We start from the raw sequence: 26,776 nt of genomic DNA, 5'->3' as shown, positions 1-26,776 counted from the left end.
AGATGAGCAATGGCATGAAAATAATGAGACCAAAGAAGTGTCCCAGTACCGAACACCTGTCCATATATAGCACCTGTCTCGCCGTCTCCACCCTTGTACTACTTTGGGCTTCCTTTGTCACCATTCAGAGCACTGTGAGAAAAAAATATATATATAGCTAGATTGGAAAAGAAAAGAAGAAACAATTGATTAGTTTTGAAGCTATAAAACTACTTTGATCTTTCTTTGTTAGCATTTAGAGCACCATGAAAAAATATTTGCATGGACATAGAAAAAAAAAGAATTGTAGATTAATTTTCTCTTTTTCAGGCTACAAGATTAATAGATTGTCTCAAATAATGTAAGTGACTGTGGGAAAGATTGCCCAGCAGTGAAATGTGAAGGATCCCCATAAAAAAAAAAAAAAATTTAGGTTACGAAAACGATAGGTTAATTTTCTTTTTCAAAGTTACAATATGAATAGAATAAGTGTTTCAAATGTAAGTGATTATGGGGAAGTAGTAAAAAAACTAAGTTTCACATACAAGGGAATAATAGATTAACTTTGCCTTTTTTATGTTACAAAATGAATAAGATGTGTCAAACGTTTTAAGCGGCTATGGGAAACATTACCCAATGAAGGCCTTAAGGGCTCCTATGGGCTTGTGTTCCTCGGAAATACCTTTCACCATTAGGAAAGTACTTTTCTTTCTCAAATGGAGGATTTCTCGAACTGTGATGAAAGGCCCTGACAACAACCTGCCTCCTTCCCACGAGAGGTGAGGAGGTAAGGAGGCAGGAAGGGAGAAGGAGCCGCCGTACCTGATCCACTTAGCCAGCTGACCTTTTCCTCCCAGCGTGTCGGCATGTGCATGAAAAAAAGGCGATGAGAGAGTCGTACTTGAGTTATTTCTGCCAAGTCGGGAGTCAAAATAGTATAAATCTCAAACTCAAGCTGAAAATCAACAAGGAATAAGTCAAGCGCCTTCTCAAAATATAAACTACACTCGCAAAAAACGGGGTCTTTGGTCGTTCTGATCCCCGAGACGGCAGGAGGAAAAGGAGGAAGGAGGTAGTGGTGGTGGTGGTGGTGGTGGTGGAGGTAGTGGTGATGGTGGTGTCGAGTACTCTTCGCTGATAGGAATAAACAAGCAGACATAAGTATATCATTAGGTGTTTCCCTGTCGCAGTATTTCACAGAACATTTAGTGGCTGACATTCCCCCACAACACACAAGAAGGAAGCGAATATGACAAAAAGAAAAAAAAAGACCTTGAAATTTCTAAAGGACACAGAAAATCAAACATACCGGAGATTACTTCTACAAAAAAAAAAAAAAAAAAAAAAACAGAAAAAGACCAATAGCTAAGCCGTATAAATGATACAGTTTACCGGCGTGGGAGTGAATGTGTAGGTTGGCTGTTGTGGAGGCGGTGAGTGAGCAAGGACAAGCAAACAAACAAATACAACGAGAGTCTTGTCAACAGGGAGGTATAGAAGTTCCGGGAGGGAGGGAAGTAAGGGGGCACCGGTCATTCAAGCTGGCTGGAGTGAAAAATTAATATACGGGATGGTGCATGTGGCCTTAGTCCTTTATACGCAACGAGGGGTTGAGGGTTCAGGGAGGGATGAGAGGGGAGAGTGAGAGGGAAGTTGTGGCCACGAGTGGAGTGAGTGAGGGAGGGGCGGAGCGAGGGCAGTGTGAGGGGGCGTGTGGTGTGGTTCCTGAGTATCGGGGTATCAGTTATCGCGTCTAATTTTGGCTTACCTCTCCCTTCTGAGCCCAACAATGCCTCTCGCAGGGTGTGCTCTTGATGCCCTCCACCGCCGCCACCTCTACCCTCTTGCTGCCCCTCTTCGCTCTATTTTTAACTTGCATTTTTACCTCATTACTATTACACTTTTTTGTTGTGCCTGCTTCGCTGCTCAGACAGACAGAGAGGACTGACATACAAACAGACAGTCAGACAGACAGACAGATAAACAGATGAATACATAGATGGATAGATAAATGAATTGATAGATGTTGTATTGACCACGGCTACAAATGTAATCTAAAATAAACTTTGCAAAAGGAAGTAAACACACACACACACACACACACATACCTGGTAGGGAACCCAACGCTGCCCAGAGTCCGAAGTCCTCGGATGTTAATTATTTTCTTAGCGACGTCCCCACTCCCGTACTTGTTTGCGGTGCGCGCCTCCTGTTGTGGGGAGGAGGTGGCAGCGGTCATGCGGTTTGCGGTGACATCCCCCAACACGAACACCAGCCCTTATCCAGTCTCCCCCCCACCACACCGTGAGACTCGTTGCATAACCTTAAGTGGGTCGTGCTGGGGTCGTGTTAGGGTCGTGTTTAGTCCTCATTCCCCTCATTCTCACTTCAGTAGGTCACGCCAAGGTCCGAAAGAGACACTTTGTACGTAGATACTTTATATACATAGCAACTCAAAGGAACGCACTTCAGATATATCGCTGGTGTACACGTAGCTTGAAGGAAGGTTTAACTATAGTCGTAAATCAGGGTGAGGAGTTATTGCTAAGGTCTGAGTAGGGGGATGCAAACTGGTGCGAAGTTTTAGCGTGAACTGAGCGTGACCTCCGACTCCCGGTAAATGTTTAGGGCGTGTGGAATGTGTATGGACGAGGTGCAGCGGCGAGGCAGGTGTGTTGTTGGGTACATGTGTATGGTGGAGGGATGGTGAGGGGGTTGTTTACTCACACACCTCTGCCGTTCACCTGTGCACGGAGGGAAGAGAGAGAGGGAGGGAGGGAAGGGAAGGAGGGAGAAAGTAGGGGTATAAACACACACACACACACTCACACACACACTCACTTCATACAAACAACACCACAATAGGAAAAAAAGTAAAGTATAACTAAGCATTCAAGGTTACTGAATGAACTGGACATTATCGTGGCAATAAAAAGCACGAGTGGCGGCGGTTATTATGTGTGAAGAGGCCGCCTCCCAGCGCCTGCACGCCGGCGGGGACAACAGTAAATCATCATCCACGTGGAAAAAAATAACTAACATCAAGATAAGGGAAGCGGCGGACAGTGGCTGCTCCTCATGCCCGCGGCGAGTAGACAACGGGGCACTGACGGGCGAGACTGGCGGCGGCGGCAGTGTCAGGGGTCGGCAGGGGAGACAGTAGACAGAGGCCCCGTGTGATCTGACCCTGCCTAAGTGACTCTGTTGTCTTACCGCGCCCCGGGCAATGATAGAAGGAGAGAAGGGGAGAGGGAAAGAGGAATGGGTAAATGCTGTGAGATGAACGACGCCACACCTGTGTTTCCACTCTGAGGGGGGCTCAGGCCACACCTGTCTGGGCCATTTCTCACCGTCAGCCGTCCGCACCAAAACGGCGAGGTGTTTTGCCGCCTCGCCTCAAGTATTTTGGCATCCGAAACTGTTAATTCAATCAGCAGCTCAGCATCCCGCCCCGCATCGCTCGTCCACGCCCGCCGCTCACAACATTGCCGCTCGTACGCTGTCTTGCCGGGGCGATAAGTGGCGGGTCTGAGTGAAGTATATTGAAACACGGCCGAGTTATGGGACCCACTGAGCCGCTACCATATCGGACAGACTCTTCGCGCCAGCCCGGCCACATCCTTACCCCCTTGTGGCGCCACTCATGCCCATTTCCCCTCCCCCTGTCCTCCTCCTGCCCTCCATCCTCTCAGCTCTCCAGCACCATCTTTCCATCGTAACGTTTGGACAGTTCGTTATATGTAGTGAAATTCTAATGCAATATATAATATATACAATCAACGTTCATTTCTTTATTCTTTGTTTTCTTCTATCTTATGTTAAATAAAATGTAAGAATTGTATCAACGCTCTTTTCTTAACTACTGTTGTCTTGAAAAGTATAAAGTAAATCTGGTAGTCAAGTTTCTTGGTTAATGTTTGTAGTTTGTAAAGAGAAATAGAAAGTAAATGTTTTGGTCGTTTACACTCAAGTCCCTGTTGTCTTGGAGAGAGTTAATGTTTCTTTACTGTAGATTTATATTTTTGTTTGTTCCCTCTATTTAGTATTGTTTAGGAAATAACATGCGGATCATCATTACTCTCTAATTTACGTTACCTTCAAAGAAAATTTCCTTTATCATATTTTGTTTCGTAACTTCTTGACATAATTAAAGAATTACAAACACTGTCATTATTTGTGCCTTAAATTCTTTCTGATCTCAAATTTAGCATTGTTTTCTCACTGGCCGTTTTGGTTCGTGTTGATCAGCAGAGTGAGCGATGCCTCACCACCAGTAGGGGCGCTTACACAACCACCACTACAACCACCACTGTAGGAAGGAAAAGAAACAAGAGAGAAGATACTTGAACTGATTCTAAATTTAAACCAGATTTTCGTCAAGGTCCTCCGCGTTAACCAGCGGGTCTTCAGGAGCACCCTTCAGCCAATCGCTCACCCATCACGATTGGGGCATTATCGAACTGGCTGCATTCCGCTTGATGGCCACAATTGAGGAATGGTTACGCCCTGCTCCTGGTCCACCCTTTCTCTTTATGTCAGTCAGCCAGTCAGTCCCTCCTCCCTCCATCCCTCCACCACGTCGATAAGAATTCATGCGCTTCAGTCCAACCGTCGCTCCGTTATTTATACCGGCTCTTAATTTCCCGCATTGTTCGATAAGCTTGATGTTCCAATTGCCTGATGCACTAGAGGGTCGGTTCACAAAGGGTCGGTGGTGGGGATCGGTACTAAAGCCGCCGTCCTGCCGCCCCGTCTCTCGCTGCAGCCACCTAGGCGGGTTGTTTGACTGGTATTTGATTAGTTTTTTCTCCGTGTAGGTCTTCATATAGAGGATGTGCGGAGTGATAGTGTGTCCCTGTGCCCTTGTTCTTGCCACAGAGGTCATCGTGCGGCGACGACTCACTTGTATTACGTAGCGGGGAAGCGGGATGAGGCGAAGGGCGGTTTTGTGGGAGGTGTGTGTGTGTGTGTGTGTGTGTGTGTGTGTGTGTGTGTGTGTGTGTGTGTGTGTGGACCTAAAGTAGTCAATTTGTTAAGGAAAATTTGTAAGTGTTAGGGATTGCAAGTTAGGGAAAGGTTACTGTGATATTGAATATTACGGAGTGTGGCTGTTGTTGGTATTATTTTCTTGATCTTCTTGTTCTTGTTCTTTTTGTCCTTCTTGTGTTTGTTGTTGTTGTTCTACTTCGTGCTAGTTGCAGTATTATTATTATTGTTGTTGTTGTTGTAGCAGTAGTGATGTAGTAGTCATGTAACCAGGTCTAAATCCATAGCACCTAAGCTCAAAAACTCCTCTAGATGAGGGTATATTTCAAATAAGAGAGAGAGAGAGAGAGAGAGAGAGAGAGAGAGAGAGAGAGAGAGAGAGAGAGAGAGAGAGAGAGAGAGAGAGAGAGAGAGAGAGAGAGAATGGAAACGCATGAAGCAGCTACTGGACGTGTTATTACCATTCACCTTGATAAGAAATTTACAGCTTCATATTTTTTAGGGTATGACAGTAACAAGAACGAGTTTTTTTTTTATTTTTTTCATGAGTAAGGAGCACGAATGAAAAGGCACCCCACAGTGTAATTCTGGATTTCTTAAGGGAATGGCATCCTCAGTGGGCCTCTTTTTTTTCAGTTTTGTTGCCTTGGCCAGAGAATTCTTAGCTGTGAGAGAGAAAGAGAGAAAAAAAAAGCATCCTGTAAACAAGAGCGAACAGACTTTTCAACTCAGTCACTCTCTATGTAGGATCTGAATTATGTCTTGTTACCTTCATGTCCATAATATTTAGGTCGAGCTGTTGGTCTGCCCTGTAGTAAAAGTACAAGTTATGGTTGTCTGCAGAGGAGGACTTTTAAACACTGACCTCCTGACACTGTGGGTGGCGGCTCGCGAGGCTGGGTACGGTAGGGCTCGAGTCGCCGGAACCATTTATGTACTGCCTCTCGATGTAAGACATTTTAGACGACTGGCCAGCCACCCAGTGACAGAGAGAGAGAGAGAGAGAGAGAGAGAGAGAGAGAGAGAGAGAGAGAGAGAGAGAGAGAGATTCTTTAAAGATCATTGCATTTAAATGTTTATTGTTTATTTGTAGACGAAAGGTTCCTTTACATCCATGTATAAGATCCTGACCAGAAGCAGAGTAATTGGTACCAATCTTGTTTGTCTTGTTATCAGTAACAGCAACAGCGACGATAGCTACATAAATTACAGTAGGTTCAGTAGTTACAGCAGTAGTAGAAGGAGCAGCAGTAGCGGTAGCAACAGTAGACGTTGTCTGCCCACGGCGGTGTGGCGACACTTAGAGACAAGACCCCGCACTCCCAGCATTCATATTGCTTCATCAATCATCTCGAATTGACAGCAAGTAAGGAGTAAGGTCCTCGAGAATCGCGGAGAAGAAAGGAGTGAGAGGGAGGTCCTTCGGTGAGGTCTGGACTACCCAGCAACTAGGTGGCGTCTCGGAGGCGTGACCGCGTGACGTGGTTTGTATCAAGAGAGTGAGCTACAAGTGTCTCCGACACTCCCCCGTCAGCTGGTGGATGCCTCCCACAGGGGTGGAGGGGGCTAAGGCTCTGTAGTGCATGACCAGCCTCGCAACACTTGCAGGGAAGAAAGAGGCGCGGCAGCAGTAAATAAATGCACGCCCCCCACAGCGCATCCTGAACTTTAGGACAATCTGGGCTACGCAGTTCGCGCGATGCCCTTATCTCTGTCCTCCTCAGTCCTAAAAATACCTGTTTCCTGGCTTTGGTTTCTCTTTCCAGGAGCAATCAAGAATTGTGTATGAAGCTTAGGTGACGCAGCTGCGATCAAGCACCGCCCACTTGTTGGCGGCGACGCGATGGTCCCTACCCGCCGCTGCTGTTCGCTGCGGGGCGCCCACGATTCATACTAACTTCACTACCTCTTCCCTTTGAAGACTGCGGCAGCATTGTGACTGCCTGAAAATTGCTTATGATTTATAGAATTTGCTTTGTATTACTCTGAGCAAGGCGATGTAACCGCTCAGCGCGCCGAGACCGCCGCCGCAGGCACGGGTTGGGAAGGCGCAGTGGCGCCGAGTTAAGTGGTGTACCGGCGGGCTCGGGTCTGGGCGGCGCCTTGCACCTGAGCTCTGGTAAATAGCCGCTTGTCACGCACCGACGCACGAACGAACTCACCCACGCCACAGTGTTTTGGTTGTGCTTCTTGGCCTTCCTTGTCTCTTCCTGCCACATGGAGCACCTTTCCTCTTGTGCTTCTCTCCAAGGCCCTCGCGCCCTCTCCCCTCCCTAGCTCCCTCCCTCCCTCCCTCCCTCCCTACCTCGGCGTCTGTCTTCATATCTTTCACTATTAGATAAACTCCTGGTGTGTTTTTTCACGTTGGTGAACACATCCCTTAATTGCCTTTACACGCTTTGCTTACCCTTGGAGGCTTCAGGCGAGTCCATCTTGGTTCAGGGATATCTCGAGCACCTCCCGGGATGGAGTACGGGGGGCGGGGAGGGCGGGGGGCGCCAGTCGTCTTGCCCCCCACAAAGTGCTGCGTTGCTTGTCGGATTACCGGCTCCTCTATCACTGCGAGGGTGCCCCAGTTTCCACGTGGCCTCGATTATACAAGAGATCGGCTTTCTGCAGGGTTTATAATGTCACAATAAAGCTTCATGGGAGGTTGTTGGAGACACCTGAGTTGTGTTTGCCGCGCCACGCAGCCTCCGTCGGTGTGATGTGCGTCCGACAGCACACCTCACCCCAAGGACACCGCACGACCTGCCATCCGCAGCTAATAAGCGTTGATAAGTGAACACGACAGGAAAATGAAAAGGGATAAAGAATCGTGTAAAGCAGAACGGCAGGCGGGAATGTCACCGCCACACACACACACACACACACACACACACACACACACACTAACGTACTACTAAATCCAACAAAACCAAAACATCATGGCCCTCCTGTGTGTGTGTGTGTGTGTGTGTGTGTGTGTGTGTGTGTGTGTGTGTGTGTTTTCAAGGGGAAAGACAAGTGGATTTCCTGATCTTTTTACTCTTTACTTGCCGTGTTTTTACAAAGCTGCTTAATGCACCAAGCTGGCAGCCCGACCCCGACACCCCGGCCGACTTGGCAAAGGTCGGGCGTCGGGCATAGTGGCGGCGGCGGCGGCGGCGGCGTCGGTGGTGGTGGTGGTGGTGGTGGTGGTTCTCTTCAGGCTGTTGTCCCCTCCCTCTCACTCTCTCTAGTACCGGCAGACTGTCAGGCTTCCGTATTTTGGTCTGCAGTGCTTATGTACCTGGTGGGGAGAGAGAGAGAGAGAGAGAGAGAGAGAGAGAGAGAGAGAGAGAGAGAGAGAGAGAGAGAGAGAGAGAGAGAGAGAGAGAGAGAGAGAGAGAGAGAGAGAGAGAATGTTTTGTTGCGTTTTATGTTGTTTATGCACTTATGTTTTATTGTCGAAACTGTTTGGGTGTGTCTTCAATTACGTTCTCGCACATGTGTAAGGAGGGAGGGAGGGAGGGAGGGAGGGAGGAACAAGGGGGTGGAGACTAGCGGTAGACAAGAGAACATTCACTTCACAAAGGCAGAGGCACTGGGTTCTCTGTCGCTTAGAATCATTGGGCAATTTAGGTAAGTGGATGATGTTGTCCAAAGAGTCTTTTCCTGGTTTGGCTGCATAGATAACAGAACAATGGGAACAGTGGCTAGTGAGATATATATACCTAAGTAAGTGAATTTGTCTGTCCCTTAACTGTTTGGAAGGTGTTTGTGCGGGTGTGATGGAACCATGCAGATTTGTTAGGTTGCTTACACGCTCGAGTACGCGTCAGTAAACAGTGGGTGTTGGTGAAGCGACGTAAGAAAATATTATGATGTACCGCTACTGCTGCTACCACTGCTACTGTTACTGTTACTACGCATACACCAACAAACAAGAGCAACATCAATAGCAACAACAATAACAACAACAACAGCAACAACAACAACAACAACAACAACAACAACAACAACAACAACAACAACAACAACAACAACAACTACTACTACTACTACTACTACTACTACTACTACTACTACTACTACTACTACTACTACTACTATGAAAACCACTACCACAACTACCGCCACATCTATGTTTCCTTCTGCACTTCCTAATATTCGTGTCTTTCTTTCCAGGGTGAGTCAACAAATGTTCCTGGCCGTGATTTAGTGTGCCTGCGTTACGTATCAGCGGAGTGAATGTGACACCTCTGCTTTCCCTCCAGCCTACGTACAGTCGTGGCCTAAATTCAAGTAATATTCTGACCTTATTTTCATTATGTTTAGTGGTTTCTCTTAACCTTAACTCTCACTATTAGACAATTCTTCATAGGTACCTACAGAGTTTTTAAACACTTTCGTATAGCAGTCTCTTTGATAGAACGTAGCTTAGAAAAGATAAAATTATTCCCCTATTCTCTCTTTAATTTGTCCACAGTGCTCTGAATGTTGACAAAAGATCATAATAGTTAAAGACTCAAGACCTCTGATCCACTGACAGTCACTATACAAAACCTGAGACATGGCAGATTCGCAGCAGTTCAGACCATTGAAGACTTAGACAAAGCACAAGAAATAAGGTATATGACAGTAACATGTACATCGAGTTGTGTCCCCGAGTGTACTGCCTTTTATGTTCAGACTGGGTGCCTTGAAGGGAACGTTGTATTGCGGCAGGTGAGGGGGAGGTGATGGTGGTGGTGGTGGTGACCTTGTCGCGGCGCCATGTGTGCTTCGGGTACGAGGGGCGCTTCCAAGCATCACTGAGCATTGCCTCTCTAAGTGACACTCGCTTTTCCTTTTGCTTTATGGCCCAATTATTCGTCCTTACTGCTGCCAACTGTTCCCTCTTTTATTTCCGCGTGGTGTTCCCTTGCGTGGGTTTTATCGTTGTTTTGGCGCGTGAGGTGCAGAGCTGTACTTCTGAGCGTTTTCTCGTCTTGTCTCCTACATTTAGCAGCCTCTGATGGATGTTATTGCAGTTTTCAAATGTGTTTTCATGATTCTAGTGGTATTTTTTTTCTTATGTAAGAAGAGCTCTGACCAAGGTTAACAAAAAGGCTAAAAAAAAAAAAAAAGGAAAAGTCTACTGAAGGTGCCAGTCCCTGAAGAGTAGTTTTCATCAATAGCATCCATGAAAACCAGACTGCTGTTCTCTGTGACCTTTGAAAGCAATGAAATAATAAACGTTAAAGATTACGAGCCATAGGAGTGTTTCAGCCTTTGGGGGAGAGCCCGGTGCGTTTTTACTTTGTTGCATTATTAACTCTTTCACTGCTTTTGGCACACCACTTTCCGAATCACAAACCATTCAGAGGCATTTATTCTTGTCCTGCAGCCACATATAAAGATTTTGCTGACTAGACACTGAGAAACCTATTCTTTCTATCCCTTTTTCTTTCTTAAGGATGCCTGTAAAGATACTGGGCAGTGTTTGTAGTGCTGTTAATTGTTGCATATCGCGGTGAAAATCTTAAGTCGTCCAAATCGCGAAGTATTCTCTTTTGCCTTACTCTGTCACATTCCCTTGCGCTTTTGTGTGTGTGTGTGTGTGTGTGTGTGTGTGTGTGTGTGTGTGTGTGTGTGTGTGTGTGTGTGTGTGTGTGTGTTTTGGCGCGAGATTCAGCAGTATATTAACCTTTAGGAGAAGACAAGGGAGTGAGAAAAGGAGTGGAAGCGAGAGATGAGTCATTGGAATCCCTCAAGATCGTCCGTACAATGGAAACAAACATTACACTTCTACTTGATAACGATGAAAACCAGAAAGACTTTGGTTTGCATTATCCTCTCTGCCTAAAAAGTAAAAAAGGAGATCATATGGAATGGAAAAGAGCAGCGTTCACGATAGCACAAAGGAGGAAAAAAAACCAGGATGCTGTACTGAATCGAAAGGCGTGAAGAAATGAGAGTGGCAGGATGGATCAGGTTGCACTTCATCTGATTAGTGGAGTAAAAGAAAAAGTAATAATAAAACCTGTTGTGGAAGAAGACGAAGAAAGAGGAGAGGAGGAGGAGGAGGAGGAGGAGGAGGAGGAGGAGGAGGAAGTAGTAGTAGTGGTAGCAGAATAATAATGATAATAATAATAATGAGAAGAAGAGAAGAAAAAGGAGAAAACGAAGAAAAAAAGAATATGATGAAGAAAACACAACAACAACAACAACAACAACAACAACAACAACAACAACAACAACAACAATACCAAGAAAAATGACATCACGAAATAAGACGCTCTGACGGCCGATATACGAGAGCGGTTTGAGGCAGTTCAGCAGAGGCCAAGAGGAGAAGGGGGAGGGAGAGGGATGAGAGTAAAGGGGAGAGTGTAGGGAAGGGGGAGAGTGAGAGAGAGTCATGAAGGCATAAAAGGATGGTAATGAAGGCATGTGGAGAGGATGGTGGAAAGGGCAGTAACAGTTGGGTGGAGGGGAGGAGCTATGGAGTGATAGATGGATAAGGATGTGTTGGTAGAGAGGGTGGAAGAGGTGGAGGGAGAACTTGAGTAGGGGTCAGGGGGGATGAGGGGATAATAAGGGGAAATGGAAGGAAGGAGAGATGTGGAAGGGAGAGTAGAGGAGGGTATGAAGCAAAAGGTGGAGATGAGGGGAAAGGAAGGGAAGATGGAGAGGGTGGAGGAGAGGGTGGAGATGGGGAGATGAGGGGGCAAGAGAGGTGGAGGGGAGGGGGAGTGTAGCGCCCTTAATCATCCACTCCACTGACACAGACCGAGGTTGGGAGAGGGGAGTGGGAAGGGAATGAGAAGGGAGGGAAAGGAAGGGGAGGGGTGTGAGGGGAAGGGGTAGGAAGGGGAAGAGATGGAGACTGAAGATGGTGGATGTGTGTGTGTGTGTGTGTGTGTGTGTGTGTGTGTGTGTGTGTGTGTTTAGAGAAGCTAATCTTACTCTCTCTCTCTCACTGTCTGTTTAAGTATTTTTGTGCATTAAGAGTATAGTTTTTTTTAATTCTTTGTATTCATGAGTGCCCAAGAGAGAGAGAGAGAGAGAGAGAGAGAGAGAGAGAGAGAGAGAGAGAGAGAGAGAGAGAGAGAGAGAGAGAGGAACATTTACCTGCACCATTTAAGGAAACCTCTGACCATATCCCTGTCTTGTCTCTTATCAGGAAATGCTGGAGATGAAAAGGTGAGGTCATCCATTCTTTTCTTATCCGGACACGCACTCTCAAACGTATCGGTGTCTTACCTCCACTTGAATAGGCCCTGGTGGAAACTGATAGGATTTTCAGTGGTATTTTCCGGCCTCGGGTGATAGTTTAACGAGGATTCTGTATTTGATGTCCATGTATTTGGTGATGGGTATGGTGTGTTCTGTTCTCTGAGTGTAGGAGTATTTATGTATAAGGATATGGTAGGTGAGCTGTCCTGTGTTTTGTGTTGGTTATTTTTGTGTTGTGCCACGTCGTTGTTTGTATGTAGGCGATGAATTTTGCTGTATCGGCGTTTTTTCCAGTGTGGATAGCGATGCTTGTCAAACTTCCATATTATCCCTTCCCTAGGAATGACTTCGGGACATTTGATAGTAATAGAAACGCAATAGATATACGGGAATTTATTTCAGTACACATTCACTTCAACACACGATCTCTTCAACAAACTCTCCCTTCAGTAGACACTCACGTCAACACAGGATCACCTCGTCACTTCATCATACACTCACTTCATACTCATTAGTGGTTTTAACCTTTTCAGTACCACGTGATCAATTTAAATATATCCTGAAATATCATTATAAAATTGTATCAAGTTAAGAAATTATTATTTTTTGTAACCAGGGATTTAAAAATATGTATATCCTTATTACTTATTCACTTTGCTTCTCACTTAACTTTTTCCACTACTCTGATTTCTTTACTTAATCTATTATGGGCAACAAGAGCTGAATTTATGAAGTTTACCAATTACCTGGAGCAGTGAGTAAGTTAAAATCAGTCAAGGAATCAGTCAGTATCGGAGAGACTAAACATTTAGGATACGGATTCATACTCTTTGTGTTTCAGTTAATGTGTCCGGTAGGGATTTGGGAGCGTTTAAATCAATCATTCAATCAACCAATTAATCAGTCAATTTCTGGGAGGAATGAGAGATTTGGGACGCGAAATGATAGTCCTTTTAGTGCCCACCGCCTTACAACACTTAACTAAGCTGTCCAGTAGGGATTGCGTTGCCTTAAAATCAATCAATTAGAATCAATCAGTCAATCAATCAACCAGTCAATTCTTGGGAGAGATGGAAGGCTTGGGACGCGAAATGATACTCTTCTTTTTGTCCACCGCCTTACAAGACTTAGCTATGGAATCTATCAGGGATTTTGGGGCCTTCAAATCAATCAGTCAGCCAATCAGTCAATCATTCATTCAATTTCTGGGAGGGTGGAAGACTTCGGACGCGAAATGATACCTGTCTTTGTGTCCACCGCCTTACAGCACTTAACTAGGGTATCTGGCAGGGATTCTGGGACCTTACAATCAATCAATCAATCAATCAATCAGTTTGTGGGAGGACGCGAAACGATGCACTTCTTTTGTGTCCACCGTCTTATGTCTTACAACTCAACTGCGCGGCGTCCGTCAGGCAGGGAGGCGACGGGGAGAGAAAAGAATGCAGGCGGCGCCATCAATATTCAGAGAGACATGGCGTCACGTGAAATAGAATGAGATAGTTGAAATGTATAAAGATAAGAGCGTGTAGTAAAAATTGAACATTGTTGAGGCATCATATCAAATAGACGGGAATCCAGGCCACTTGTAGGTAGTTAAGGAGTGTTTTGGTAAGGGCGACTGGCGCCGAAGCTTAGTGGTGGTAGCGGCGATGGGCAAGTCCAGTCTTGGGGTTCTGAGGTCTGAAGGCCTTAGATGGACGCTAGGATGGGACGGAATGCTCTGGGATGGGCTGCGGTGCTCTGGCTCGGCGTTTAACTCTTTAATTGCTGTGGTCGTTCGTAACATTAAAGCTTCTGCAAAAGGAAAGGTATGAATGATACAGGAAAAGAGAGAAAATAATGATAAGTTAATGATATCTTTTCCCGGGCTTGTTTGTCCTGGCGTTTAATTCTTTAACTGTTGCTGGCTTTCTTTATTAACATTCAAGGCATTGTAAGAGAAGAATTTTGAATGACACAGAAGATAAAAAAAAAAAAAACGGAATAGGAAGTTTTTTTTTTCCATGCTAGATAATTATTCAAGAGACCTTAATGTGATAGTAGCTCTAGTAAGTTGTACGTGACTATAAGAAATATTGTCTAGCAGAAGAAGAATTTTATTTATTTATTTATTTATTTATTTGTTTGTTTATTCATTTATTTATTTTTGTTATCTAATACCTGCACCGCTCTTTTAGCCATCCACCTATTTTACTAATCAGTGTTTCCATTCATAATTCTTTTTCATTCATACTATTCCAAGTGTCATTCCTTTCTTTCTATACCCCTCGCTCTCAAATCTAGTATGTGAAACATCCGAAGACAGTGTTCAGTCTTACAACGTAGCATTTTTTATGTAACAATCACTGGTCAAGGGCAACAAAAATTGAAAAAAAAAAAAAAAAGGCCAGCTCGAGTGCCATAACGGACTGTCAAATATTGGAGGTTAAGTGTCTTAAAATCTCCCTCTTGAAAGAGTTTAAGTCATAGGAAGGTGGAAATACAGAAACAGGCAGGGAGTTCCATCATTTACGAGAGAAAGGAATGAATCATTAAGAATACTGGTTAACTCTTGCACTAGAGAGGTGGACAGAATAGAGGTGGAAGAAAGTAGAAAGTCTTGTGCAGCCAGGCCACGGGTGGAGGGGAGGCATGCAGTTGGCAAGATCAGAAGAGCACTTAGTGTAAAAATAACGGTAGAAGACAGCAAGAGATGCAACATATTTCTGAAGTAATGAAAAAAATAAGAATGCTACTGAGGATTTTTCCACGTATCATTATCCTCTCATCACGGGTCTTGTTTCGTAACCACATTCCCTCCAAGGACACGATTATGAGGCAAAGAACGAGGCTGCACCCAGACACTCAGGAGTCTTTCACCGTCTTCATCTTTCTCCCGTGTCAATCCTTTTCTTAAATCCATTGTTACTGATCAATAGAGATTCCTGGTCAGAATTATGTGTGTGAGGTACAGAGACGAGTATTGAGTGAGGGAAACTAATGTGTATGATGCTAAACTGAAGAAGATATACGGTTATATGTATGAAGGTGATAATTCGGGCAAGGTTGTAAAAGTGAAATGTAGAATTCCTAGTCAGAATTACGTGTGTGAAGCAAAGAGAAGAGTATCGAGTGCAGGAAACGAGTGTCTGAAGTTAATGAACTTAAGATGTATGTAGGTATTGATGCAAGCAAGGTTGTAATGTAATTGTATAGATGTTTAAGGTATTGAAAATATGTTTTGCTCTTCTTGTCAGAATTATTGGTGTGAGGTACAAAGGCGACCATTACGTTTGGGAAACGAATATATATGAAGTTAATGAGTGTTAGAGAATACGAGTATATGTAGGTGTTAGTTCAGACAGGTTGTAAAATCTCTGTATAGATGTTTAAGGAAATGAAAATGTATTTTGCTCTTCTTATGCTCGGAACCATGCGTGTGGTAAACGAATGTACTTCAAGTTAATGACCGTAAGATGTACTTCTGTAGATGTTACTGTAGTAAAGCTTCCAAAATATTTTGTAGAAATGCTTAAGGTAATGAAAATCTGTCTTGCCCTTGCTTCTTTCACCCTAATAGGTAAGTTGGTCATTATCCACAAGTTCGGTCTCCTGAGAGAAGTGTTACATGGTAAGCTGCCGAGTTACGTCAGTAGATAAGCAGCCAATTAAAACTTTTGGCGTGTCGTAACAGGTGTGATCGATTTTCAGGCTATCTTGTGACAGACTGAGAGGCAGAAAATTGCAGGATTGCATAACTAGGAGGCATTGTGACTCAGAGAGCAAAGGAAAAGTTGTATAACGTGAAAAAAAAATCACAAAAAAGTAAGAAGATTGCGGGAAACCATAACTAACGATGGCTTATTTGGCATTGAACGTTGACCTAATAGTATACTGTGTAGTCATGTTTGTTGTGCTTACTGTTTTCCTCTTATTAGTGATACCTTGAAGCTTCCTGGAGCATCTCGGCTATCCAGGAAAGTAGTAAGTGTTCTGTGAGTATTGGGAGGCCCTGGGAGTGAGGGTGGGGGTGGAGGGAGGGCGCTGCGAGGTGTGTCACTGTAATGAGTGGGGACAGGTGGGCTTTGAGGCCTAGTCCATACTAGTTCATACATGGCGGGCGATCCTTCCACTTCATTATATGTTTGATCATACCCACGTCGAGCAGCATACCGCCCTCCCTTCCACTGAATTCAGAGTTTTTCCTCAATGTTTGCCCTATGATCAATTAAGAATCTGCCCTTTATATAACCATGGTCGAAAGGAGAGTAACATACGCATTCCCTCCCACTGTGTTTAGAGTTTACCTCAATCCTAAGCTGTCAGATCCGCTAAAATTTTACCTATTATGTAGTCACGGTCAGAAGGTGGGTAACATACACACTCCCTCCCACTGTGTTCAAAGTTTTCTTTTAATCGCAAGTAGTCTGGTCCGCTAAGACTCCAGCCGTTGTCAGGTTTTGTAAAGAAGCTGTCAGCACACAAGAGGACTTTAAGTAGAGGGGAAATACAAAGTACAGTGGGATTTTATTTATTATATTTTAATTTTTGTTAATTAATGCATGTACAGCTTCTTTAGCCACGACTGTACATTGCACGTGAATACTAACGCAACAGTGGAAAGAACACTGCTGTGACACACCCGTATTTTTGAGGAAGTTTGGAATCAAGTCTATTGTTCTTTTTACATAGGTGTGTGTGTGTGTGTGTGTGTGTGTGTGTGTGTGTGTGTGTGTGTGTGTGTGTGTGTGTGTGTGTGTGTGTGTGTGTGTGTGTGTGTGTGTTTTCCTCTTTCTCCTTCCTCCCTTCTTTCCTTCTATGCCCACCACCACCACCACCACCACCACCACCACCACCACCACCACTACTTCATCCTCACCCAAACACGTTACCTGGTGTACCATTTGCCTCACCTGCAGCCGCCTTAACTTGCTGGTAGCATCGTCACGCCTCCGGAACGCGTCCCTTGTGTAAACGAAGAGTGGGTGAGCAGACCGCGAAGTTTACTCAACGAGGAGCGGGCTTTGAGAGTCACGAGACAGGGTGTTCATAGCTACGAAGGGCAAGAGAGGGAAGTAAGAGTAGGGTGCGATGATTTTTTGGTGCTATGATGAAGGAAGAAATGGAGACTGAGTGTGTTGCCCGGAAGTCAAGCTAGAGGTGTATTCGTGGCCAATGAGTCTGAGGAAGAATAAAAAGGAATAAGAAGGAGCAGGAGACAGAATGTTTTAATTTCTGATGCTACGATGAGAAGGAAATGGGTACTCAGTGGGTTGCTTGTAAGTTAAGATATGGAGGTGTATTCGTGCCTCTTGAGTTGAAGAAAGGGTAAGGAAGGGCATAGAACAGACAGAAGTAAGGGCAAGAGGGGGTTAGATAATACGATGAGATGATTTCTGGTGCTATGACAGCGAAGGAATGGGCACTGAATGGGTTGTATAAACGCTAACAGGTGGAGGTGTGTTCGTGGCTACTGAGTTTGAAGGGAGGGCAAGAAAGAGCACTAGAATAAAGGAAAGAAGGGCCAGGGGATAGGATAAAATGATTTCTAGGGCCATGACAAGGGGAAAATGGGGTTTGAGTATATTGTCTGCAAGTTAAGAAAATATGTTCGTGGGTGTGAGGAAGAGTAAGAAAGAGCCATAGAAGAGACAGAAGTAAGAACAAGATAATGGGTGGATGGAGTGGTCACAGTGGATGGGTGGGTGTATATGAGTGCTTGGGTGGGTGTATATGAGTGCTTGGGTAGGGTGAGTGTGGGTGATTGGCTAGGTGTGTGTGAGTGATTAGTTGGGTGGGTGGGTATTGCTAATTAGATGGATAGGTGTGGCAGAAGAGTGGATGGGTGGGTAGGAGGTGAGTGGGTGAACGTTACATCATTGTGGCTGGATTCACTCGCTCCTTTACCGAACCTGTAGTCAAGACACCCGAGTATAGAGACCGAGTGTTCTAGGTATGAAGTGGCGTGTTGCCGAAATGTCTTGTGGTCTTTCCATAAGGACTGATGTCTTTTGATGACCACGACTCTTCACCTGAGTGTCTTTCTCCTCTTGCCCCACCTGAATGTAATGACATGAGGACTTTACGAAGAATCCTGAGCAGATCCTTTACTACGTGTTGATTTATTCTTGAATGCAGTGAATGTTTTCCTAAGCCCTTCATATTAGCAGAGAGAGAGAGAGAGAGAGAGAGAGAGAGAGAGAGAGAGAGAGAGAGAGAGAGAGAGAGAGAGAGAGAGAGAGAGAGAGAGAGAGAGAGAGAAAAAAAGAGAGAGAGGGGGGTATATATAGACGACGAAGAAAATAAACGTTTGTCTAATTTGTTGTTTCAGAGTGTTTGAGAGTGAAGTGTCTCTCTCTCTCTCTCTCTCTCTCTCTCTCTCTCTCTCTCTCTCTCTCTCTCTCTCTCTCTCTCTCTCTCTCTCTCTCTCCATTCTTCTTCTTCTTCTTCTTCTTCGTAAAGTCCTTATGTCATTACACTCAGGTGGGGGCAAGACATTTGGTGTTGAGGAGGAAGACACTCAAGTGAAGAGTCGGGGCCATCAGTGCATATGTAAAGACCTCAAGATGTTTCACCAACACGCCACTTGATGCCCAGAACACTGTAAGCACAACAACACAGACACTCCTCCCACCAACTCCGTCCCCATCCAAAAGGAATAAAAAAAAAAAAAAGAATAAATAAATGAAATAAAAAATAAAAAATCCAGTAATACGTAATTATTTTTATAGTGTTTGATTTCTGTATAAAATCGTGGGTGTCGATATTGAGTCAAGGTTCCATTTCATTGGCGGCCTGGCAGTGAGTGAGTGAGTGAGTGAGTGAGTGAGCTTGGCGAGTGCGTGACGTTTGCACCAACGCTGGAATTACTGAATGTATTGGGAAGGCACACCGTGTAAGCCCCGTGACCTTCAGTCCTTCCAGCGAGGCGTCAGGGAACAAGGAATGCATTTATTACTTCTCTGCTGCTACCTCACAGCCACGTGTACTTGTTAAATCTGTCAGTAGCGAAGTTTTGGTTTTATTAGATTCTATACAGGGATTGCCACGTGTATGTAGGTCTGACGGCTTTTTGCAACTTCCTTTTTTTTTTTTTCAGATGTTCTTATGTTATTGTGTTTTAGATATTTGGTGTAGATAGATAGTTGATAGAGATGAGTGAGGAAGGTTGAAGGAGAGTCCTTTGTTCTGAAGTGAGATCATAGAGAATCATGAGAATGGTGATGATGGTGATGGTGATGGTGATACTGGTGATGATATTGATGATGGTGATGATAGTGATGATGATGGCGATGATGATGATGACAATGATGATGAAGATGATGATGGTGATGGTGATGATGAATTAGAGAACAAATGAAGCACATGAAAACTAGAAAAGAACTATTGCATTATATTTTCCTGCAGTCATTTTTCTTTGACCTAAACATTAGACCAATCAATCACTAGGAAGTTTGAAATTGGTGCTAAAAATCCTTCAGAAATAATATTGGAAAGTATTGCTTTTTAAATTGGTGTCCGTTTAATTTTGTGTTATGCTCATACCAGTACCGGCAAACATTTCATTTCATTCCAAACAGTACCTTTTTTTTTTTTCGGTCTGTCAGAAGAAAAAAGTAAATATAAAAAAAATATAGTATGTTTCTATTCTGATATAAATCTGTCCTTTCTTATAATCCTGGCAAAAGTATCACGTGACTTATGTAACAGAAACAGCAAAATACTTTTCCGCTTGATTGAAAAAAAAAAAAAATTCCCTTTCCTTTTTTATGTTCCTGCTTTTATTTTATTTTATTTTCTATTAACTTTTTATTGTCTGATCCACGTGAAGGGAACATGTGCACGTGGTCTCCTTTATTTTTCTCCTGTCAGCCTGTCAGTATGTGGCTTTTGACCTTCTCTCCTGATTACCTACCTATATTTTGTTCTGAAGTGAGACAAGCTTGTGTTCCGTCTCCTGACACTACTTTACCATAGGATTATTAATATTTTGTGTAAGAGGGGCTTTGGCCAAGATCAACGAAAAATGCTGAAAAAAAAAAGGCTCAATGAAGATGCATGTGTTTATTCTTCGTGAAAAGTAAAAGATTCCTTGAGAGTTGAGAATTGTGGAGAGTCAAGCTTATGATGTCTCGTTTCCTGGCACTTCTTTATCATAGGATTACAGAAGTGTTGTGTAAGAGTCTCTGTCCCTATAAAGGAACAAAAAAAAGATTGGATTAGTGGAGAGAGTAAAATTTATTATGCCTCGTCGTCTAACACTATTTTATGGTTATTTAAGAATATAAGAGCATAAGAAAATAAGGAGAGCTGCAAGTAGCTGCCAGTCCTACACGTGGCAGTGCCTGAGTGAAATATATTTATTTCCACATATCATCCTCATCCATAAATATGTCCAGTCTTCTTTTAAAACTCCCTAATGACTCAGCACTGAGTCTACTCCATTCATCCACCATCCTTTCTGAGATTCTATTCCTTCCTCTCCCTCTTTTTTTTTTTTTAATCTGGCTGAATTGTTGCTCGTGTTTATTTCACGTAGAAAATTGTTAAATAACGTTATTTTTACTCTGAACTGCACCACCATAAGGAACAGAATCTGTGGCACCGCTAAGAAAGTTACAGGTGGTGATGATGATGATGATGATGATGATGATGATGATGATGATGATGATGGCAATGCATACAAGTAACCACAGGGAGATCAAGTAACCAATAACCGTAATATGTCAAGCACTTACTCACTCTTGTTGCATCTTATCGGTTTTTGTTGCTTGTTAGGAAATTAAGAAAGACTTGAAGAGCGTTGCTAAGAGAGAGAGAGTGTGTGTGTGTGTGTGTGTGTGTGTGTGTGTGTGTGTGTGTGTGTGTGTGTGTGTGTGTGTGTGTGTGTGTGTGTGTGTCCTAATTCAAGTCCTGAGTGGAATGCCATGCCTCTTCTGTTTCTGTCTCTCTTCCTCCTCTCACTTCGCTTCACCTCGCCTCGCCTCACCCAGACACCGCGTCTCCACATTCCTCATAAAGGTGCAAGAATGAAATTGAAATGTGAAGGAGTGAGTTAGCTGTGAGATGGGCGACGATCCATGTCCACGGCCTCCCCTCACGCTGCTCCCCAACGCCGCCTTGGGTCAGTTCCCTGTCTTAACGACACATCCGCCCCGTCGTTGCTCGTTCCTCCGTGTACTCTTCTCTTTTCCTTTGAAGTCGTCTCTCAGTTCGTTTATATTAGATTTCTTTATGCACAAGTGAGGGAGACCAAGGGCAAAAAGAATCTCTGATGAAGGGCCAGCCAAGTGTCTCTCCCAAAGAAGAAAAATGAAGAATTCCAAAGAAACAATTAATTCAGAAATGTATGAACGCGATGGGACGATTCTGTCATAAGGGAAGCTAAAATGGCGTCGATACTTTAGAGTGAATATCGATAAGGCACCCACGTTAAAATTAAATTAGGAGACATTACTTAGATTACGAAAAACTAAGCGATTTGCATCAGTCAAACTTTTCCTCTCGTCCCATTCACTAATACAACCCCGTCAGCTCCTCTTTGTCTTCCATCTACCGTAAGTTGTAAAGAAACACGCAGGTTAATGGTTAGTGAAAAGACATGGGTTAAATAACGCAAAATTAAACGAGCTGTGCTGGTTAGTCTTCCCCCTCAGTGTCATTGCCATTCACTAGCAGAAGCCCTTCAACTCTCCTCGTCTTTCATTCAGTCACACGCCTCCTCTAGGGTCACGACCGATTGAGGAGAAACTCTGTTTCTTGCCCTTGTTGTATAAAATCCCCTCGCCTGACCAAGAGGGGGAAAAGGACCGCACGTGACCTTAATAAAAGTACATTCTAACACTGTATTGGTGAGCTTGGACCGGGGGAGTTTTGTTCTGCCCTCCTACACGTGTCAGTGTGCTGATTCTTGAGATGCAGTTCAGGGCAAGTAAGGTGGTGGATTTTGTTTCAAGGTAAAGCATTATTTAAGTTACAGAAAGGGATAAAATATGTCTATATTAGTAAACCCAGTAAAGAAAATAGAAGGCGAATGTACTTTTTTCTTAAGGTACGCCATTCCTGGGCTTGTGTTACTGTCATGGACTATTACGTAATATTAAACATTTACCACGCTCAGTAACAAAGGCAAGGGATTGAGTGAAGGAAAGAGTGTATGCGGGGCGGCTATCTCACGGACCTGATTATAATTGTAGGTCTACCATTCCTAGCCTTGTTTAGTTTTTACCACGGGCTATTATATAATATTAAACAATTATCACGCTCGCTAACGAAATGTAAGAGAAGGTGAAGGAAAGAGTGCATGAGACGGTCACCTCGCGTCCTTGCATGCAGACCTGAGTGCCGCATGTGTGTGTGTGTGTGTGTGTGTGTGTGTGTGTGTGTGTGTGTGTGGTTGGGGGGAGGGGGTGTAATCAGCCCCTACAGTACACTCACTCCCCACCATCGCCACCACATAACACTTCTAACACCTCGAACACACGCCTCACCTCTACACCCCTTCACCACTTAATATTTACTTACACAATCCATTCGTTAACTCATTCTTCGTATCCTCACATATCTTTTTCTCTTCCCTCTCCTCCACTCTCTTCTCCACTCTCCTCTTCCGCAGCTTTTCCCTCAGCAACCCAACGCGGCGCCGACCTCCCGTGCTCTCCAGAAGGGACAGCGCCTTATCCGTTGCCAAGGAGTCTCTTAGGTGTCGCAGTTAATGTCAGGGCGCCTCCTCCTCCACCCACTCATCCACCTCGTCCTCTCCCCTTCTTTCTACACGGGCCTCCTTAAAACTTTCCCTTCCAGCGGACATACATGAAGCCTCGTGCGGAAACCTTTGCTTTATTCCCTCCCACGCTTTAGAATTTTCTTTTTCGTCTTCCTCCTCTTCCTCCTCCCACGCAAAACGTTTTGGAAGTATTTCAACCTCTATTTCCTCTATTCCCTTAACTTCTCTGGCCTCCCTTGCTGCGCCTTATGTCTCTCGCCCTCTAATCCTCCGCCATCTTTTACTACTTTATCATACTTCTTCCTCCTACTCCTCCTCCTCTCTTTTTCTTCCATATTCCTCTCATCGTTTGACATTTTTTGTGCACATTTTCATATATATATATATATATATATATATATATATATATATATATATATATATATATATATGTATGTATATATGTATGTATATATATATATATATATATATATATATATATATATATATATATATATATATATATATATATATATATATATATATATATATATATATATATATATATATATATATATATATATATATATATATATATATATATATATATATATATATATATATATATTGTTTCTCTTTCAATTTCTGTCTGCCTCTGCCTCTGCCTCTCTCTCTCTCGGTCTCTCACAGTCGGTCTCTCATATTCTCTCTCTCTCTCTCTCTCTCTCTCTCTCTCTCTCTCTCTCTCTCTCTCTCTCTCTCTCTCTCTCTCTCTCATTTGTTCTTTCACTTCATCCTTAATTACTTTTACAATTTCGCATGCTTCTTTCCTCCTCGCATAGCTTACCTTTCCTTTCCTACTCTCTCTCTCTCTCTCTCTCTCTCTCTCTCTCTCTCTCTCTCTCTCTCTCTCTCTCTCTCTCTCTCTCTCTCTCTCTCTCTCTCTCTCTCTCTCTCTCTCTCTCTCTCTCTCTCTCTCTGGCCATATGGCACTTAGCTCCTCCCCTCGCCGTGGTTCCCAGAGCTCCTCCCACGCCATTGTCTTATCTCGCCCTCTGTCACCTCTATTGCTACATTCCATCCTCCCTCTTCCACTTTTCTTCTTGCTCATCCTTGCCTTCGTCATCCTCACTTTGTCCTGTTCTGTTCTACTCCACTATCTACATAGCATATGTATACGTGTGTATGTGTGTGTGTTGTATATATATATATATATATATATATATATATATATATATATATATATATATATATATATATATATATATATATATATATATATATATATATATATATATATTGATTTAATTCACTAATATACACGAAGTTATTATATATTCATGTTCTTATCTTATTCTCAAAGACTTTATGTTCAACCCTATTTATATGTTTCAAGTCAGTCCGGTTAATCTTCAACTAAAACTGGATGAAGTGCCGTATCAGACCAGTCAAAAATCTTCTATTCTGATGCAGTGACCCTGTTGGAACTCATTACATCCTGCTTCTCACGTTAGGGCAATAGATGGACACGCTGACCATGCTTCCTAGTGGCTGGCGTGACATTTTAAGGTAACAGGAGAGGTGTCAAGGGTGCGCTGGTGGGTTTGGCAAGATGACGACCATTGTAGACTCGCTGGCGGCTGGCAGGCTCACTGTGAATCGGAGGAGCAGGTGGTGATAGTATTTAGGAGTGGGGAGTTGGCACCTGATTGTGAAGTTCCCGTAATTCAGTTAATTTCGCACCGACCTTAGACTTTTTCTTCTCACTCTTCTCTGCCACTCACTCCAGATTTCACCCTTCTCTCTCACATATTCCTTCCATTCACTCTAACATTCAGAGTCTTCTCTCATCCCATCCTTCCACTCCAGCATTCACAGTCTTCTCTGACTCCATAAGTTCACTCACTCCAACATCCAGACTCTTCTCTCACCGCTCCATCCTACTCACTCCTACTCACTCCATCACTTACGCCTCTCTCTTCACTTCTCATCCACCACCATCAGCAGGCCGTTCATTATCCTTACGCTGTCATCTTAATTTCCCACGAATGACCTTTCCAGAGAGCACATGAAGGCAAGTGATCGAGTTTTCTGAGTGGTCAAGGCGCAACTTACTTTCTTTCCATGGTGACCTAAGACCGTTTGCTGCACCACCGTCTGCAGTCACCACGATGCATTGACATATTTCTTGGTTATTTGGAGGGAGTGTTGGTCTGCAAACAAGGTCGTGTTTTTTTCACCTTGACCTTCATCCAGTGTCATCCGTCACACAGCCTTTGCCCAGATACATGTGACAGTGTTGGTCGAGGCAGTCAGCCAACACAGCTCCGTGCATGACTAGGGCGCCACGTTAAGACTTACTACAGTCAATTCTTAGCTACATGTCACGCTGAGGTAGCTGTGTCACTCAGCATTACACAGCCCGGTGTGATCGTCTGGTGTGACTTGGGTTATTCATGTACACCCGAAACTTACATAATTAACCTTCGTGATTGGAAAGTCTTTATATTCGACTTTTAAGGGAGCAGCAACCAAATAGATGCTTTTAAAAACTTTGATTTATCCTTAATTGCTTGTGGCTCCTGACTAGCTTTATTTGAACACCTTATTTTTACACACACACACACACACACACTCACACACACAGACACACACACACACACACACACACACACACACACACACACACACACACACACACACACACACACACACACACACACACACACACACACACACACACACACACACACACACACACACACACACACAGTATAAGGAGGTGCGATCACTGTGGTGGCGCCGTAACGTCCAGCAAAGGATTTACTAGAGGCATACATCACCACTCATTTCAGCAAATCATTCACCTTCACTTGCAGACTTGCTTTTGACTCATCTTTTTTTGCCTAGTTTTTTGTTTGTGTTCTTTTCCTAATTCGTTCACCTTTTCCGTGAGAGGCATGTCAGTTGGGAAAAGGTGTAGCCACAATTATTTTTCTTAGCGTATTGAACGTCGGTTTGAAAAATGCTGCGAAACTCGGCACGTGTGTAGCTTTAACTTATGAAGCAGATCGATCCGAGTGTCTCAGTGCAAAAACATTACTCGGGGATTGAGTGAAATAAAGAGCTTCATTGAAATCTACTTTCCGGAACAATAATTGTCTGAATACCGCACGTATCGATGAGGGAAAAATGGCTTTGTTAATGAAAATAAACTTACATAATTTACGTGTAACCTTTTGGTTTAAGATTTTGAGTGCGTGTTCTTTTGTACGAGCAGTCCACGTATCCGTCGTAATCGCCTTTCATGTTATAAGTCTTTCCAAAATAAAACATCGCCGCGGCTGGCAGTCAGGCGCAACCTTATACGGGAGACAGTTCATAGGAGAGATTACTCAGCACTCTCCACACTTATGTCTACATCACATGTAAAAGACTTTTTTTATCATTCCCTTCTTAAAATATATATCGGCTTGCATGATAAAATTTGCTTCCTGTACCTGTCTCACTAATTTATCTGTTCAGTCACTAGCGAGTTTTTACTGTGTTAAACGTTGTGTCTTTCATATATATATATATATATATATATATATATATATATATATATATATATATATATATATATATATATATATATATATATATATATATATATATATATATATATATATATATATATATATATATATATATATATATATATATATATGAAAGACACAACGTTTAACTCTATATTTATTTCATTCTTTTCCTCATAAGATAAATGGTAGCTTGCATGGCAGAGTTTGTCTTCTTTGCCTGTCTCACTAATCTGCTTGTTCATCACCTACGCCACAAGTCACTAGCGAGCCTTTTACAGTTTTTTCGTTACCTTTCATTTTCGTAAGTGGAAAAGGCTGCAAAATATTTGAAAAAGCTTGCTTGATCCTTGCTATTTTGCTT

At 43.4% G+C, this 26,776-nt stretch overlaps 1 long non-coding RNA gene across 1 annotated transcript in view; it reads left to right on the top strand.

Moving 5' to 3' along the window:
• The window catches only part of LOC135114496 (uncharacterized), an 87,340-nt gene extending 78,092 nt beyond the window's left edge, over positions 1-9,248 (top strand). Inside the window, exon 3 of the long non-coding RNA XR_010275525.1 lies at positions 9,115-9,248. This is a non-coding gene — a long non-coding RNA (uncharacterized LOC135114496). The remainder of the gene's footprint in view (positions 1-9,114) is intronic.
• Positions 9,249-26,776: the final 17,528 nt, after the last annotated feature.

The sequence above is a fragment of the Scylla paramamosain genome, chromosome 27 (genome assembly GCF_035594125.1).
Source record: "Scylla paramamosain isolate STU-SP2022 chromosome 27, ASM3559412v1, whole genome shotgun sequence".
In the NCBI taxonomy this organism is placed as follows: Eukaryota; Metazoa; Arthropoda; class Malacostraca; order Decapoda; family Portunidae; genus Scylla; species Scylla paramamosain.
Note: the sequence above shows the minus strand (reverse complement) of the source record. Positions and strands in the feature narration are given on the sequence as shown.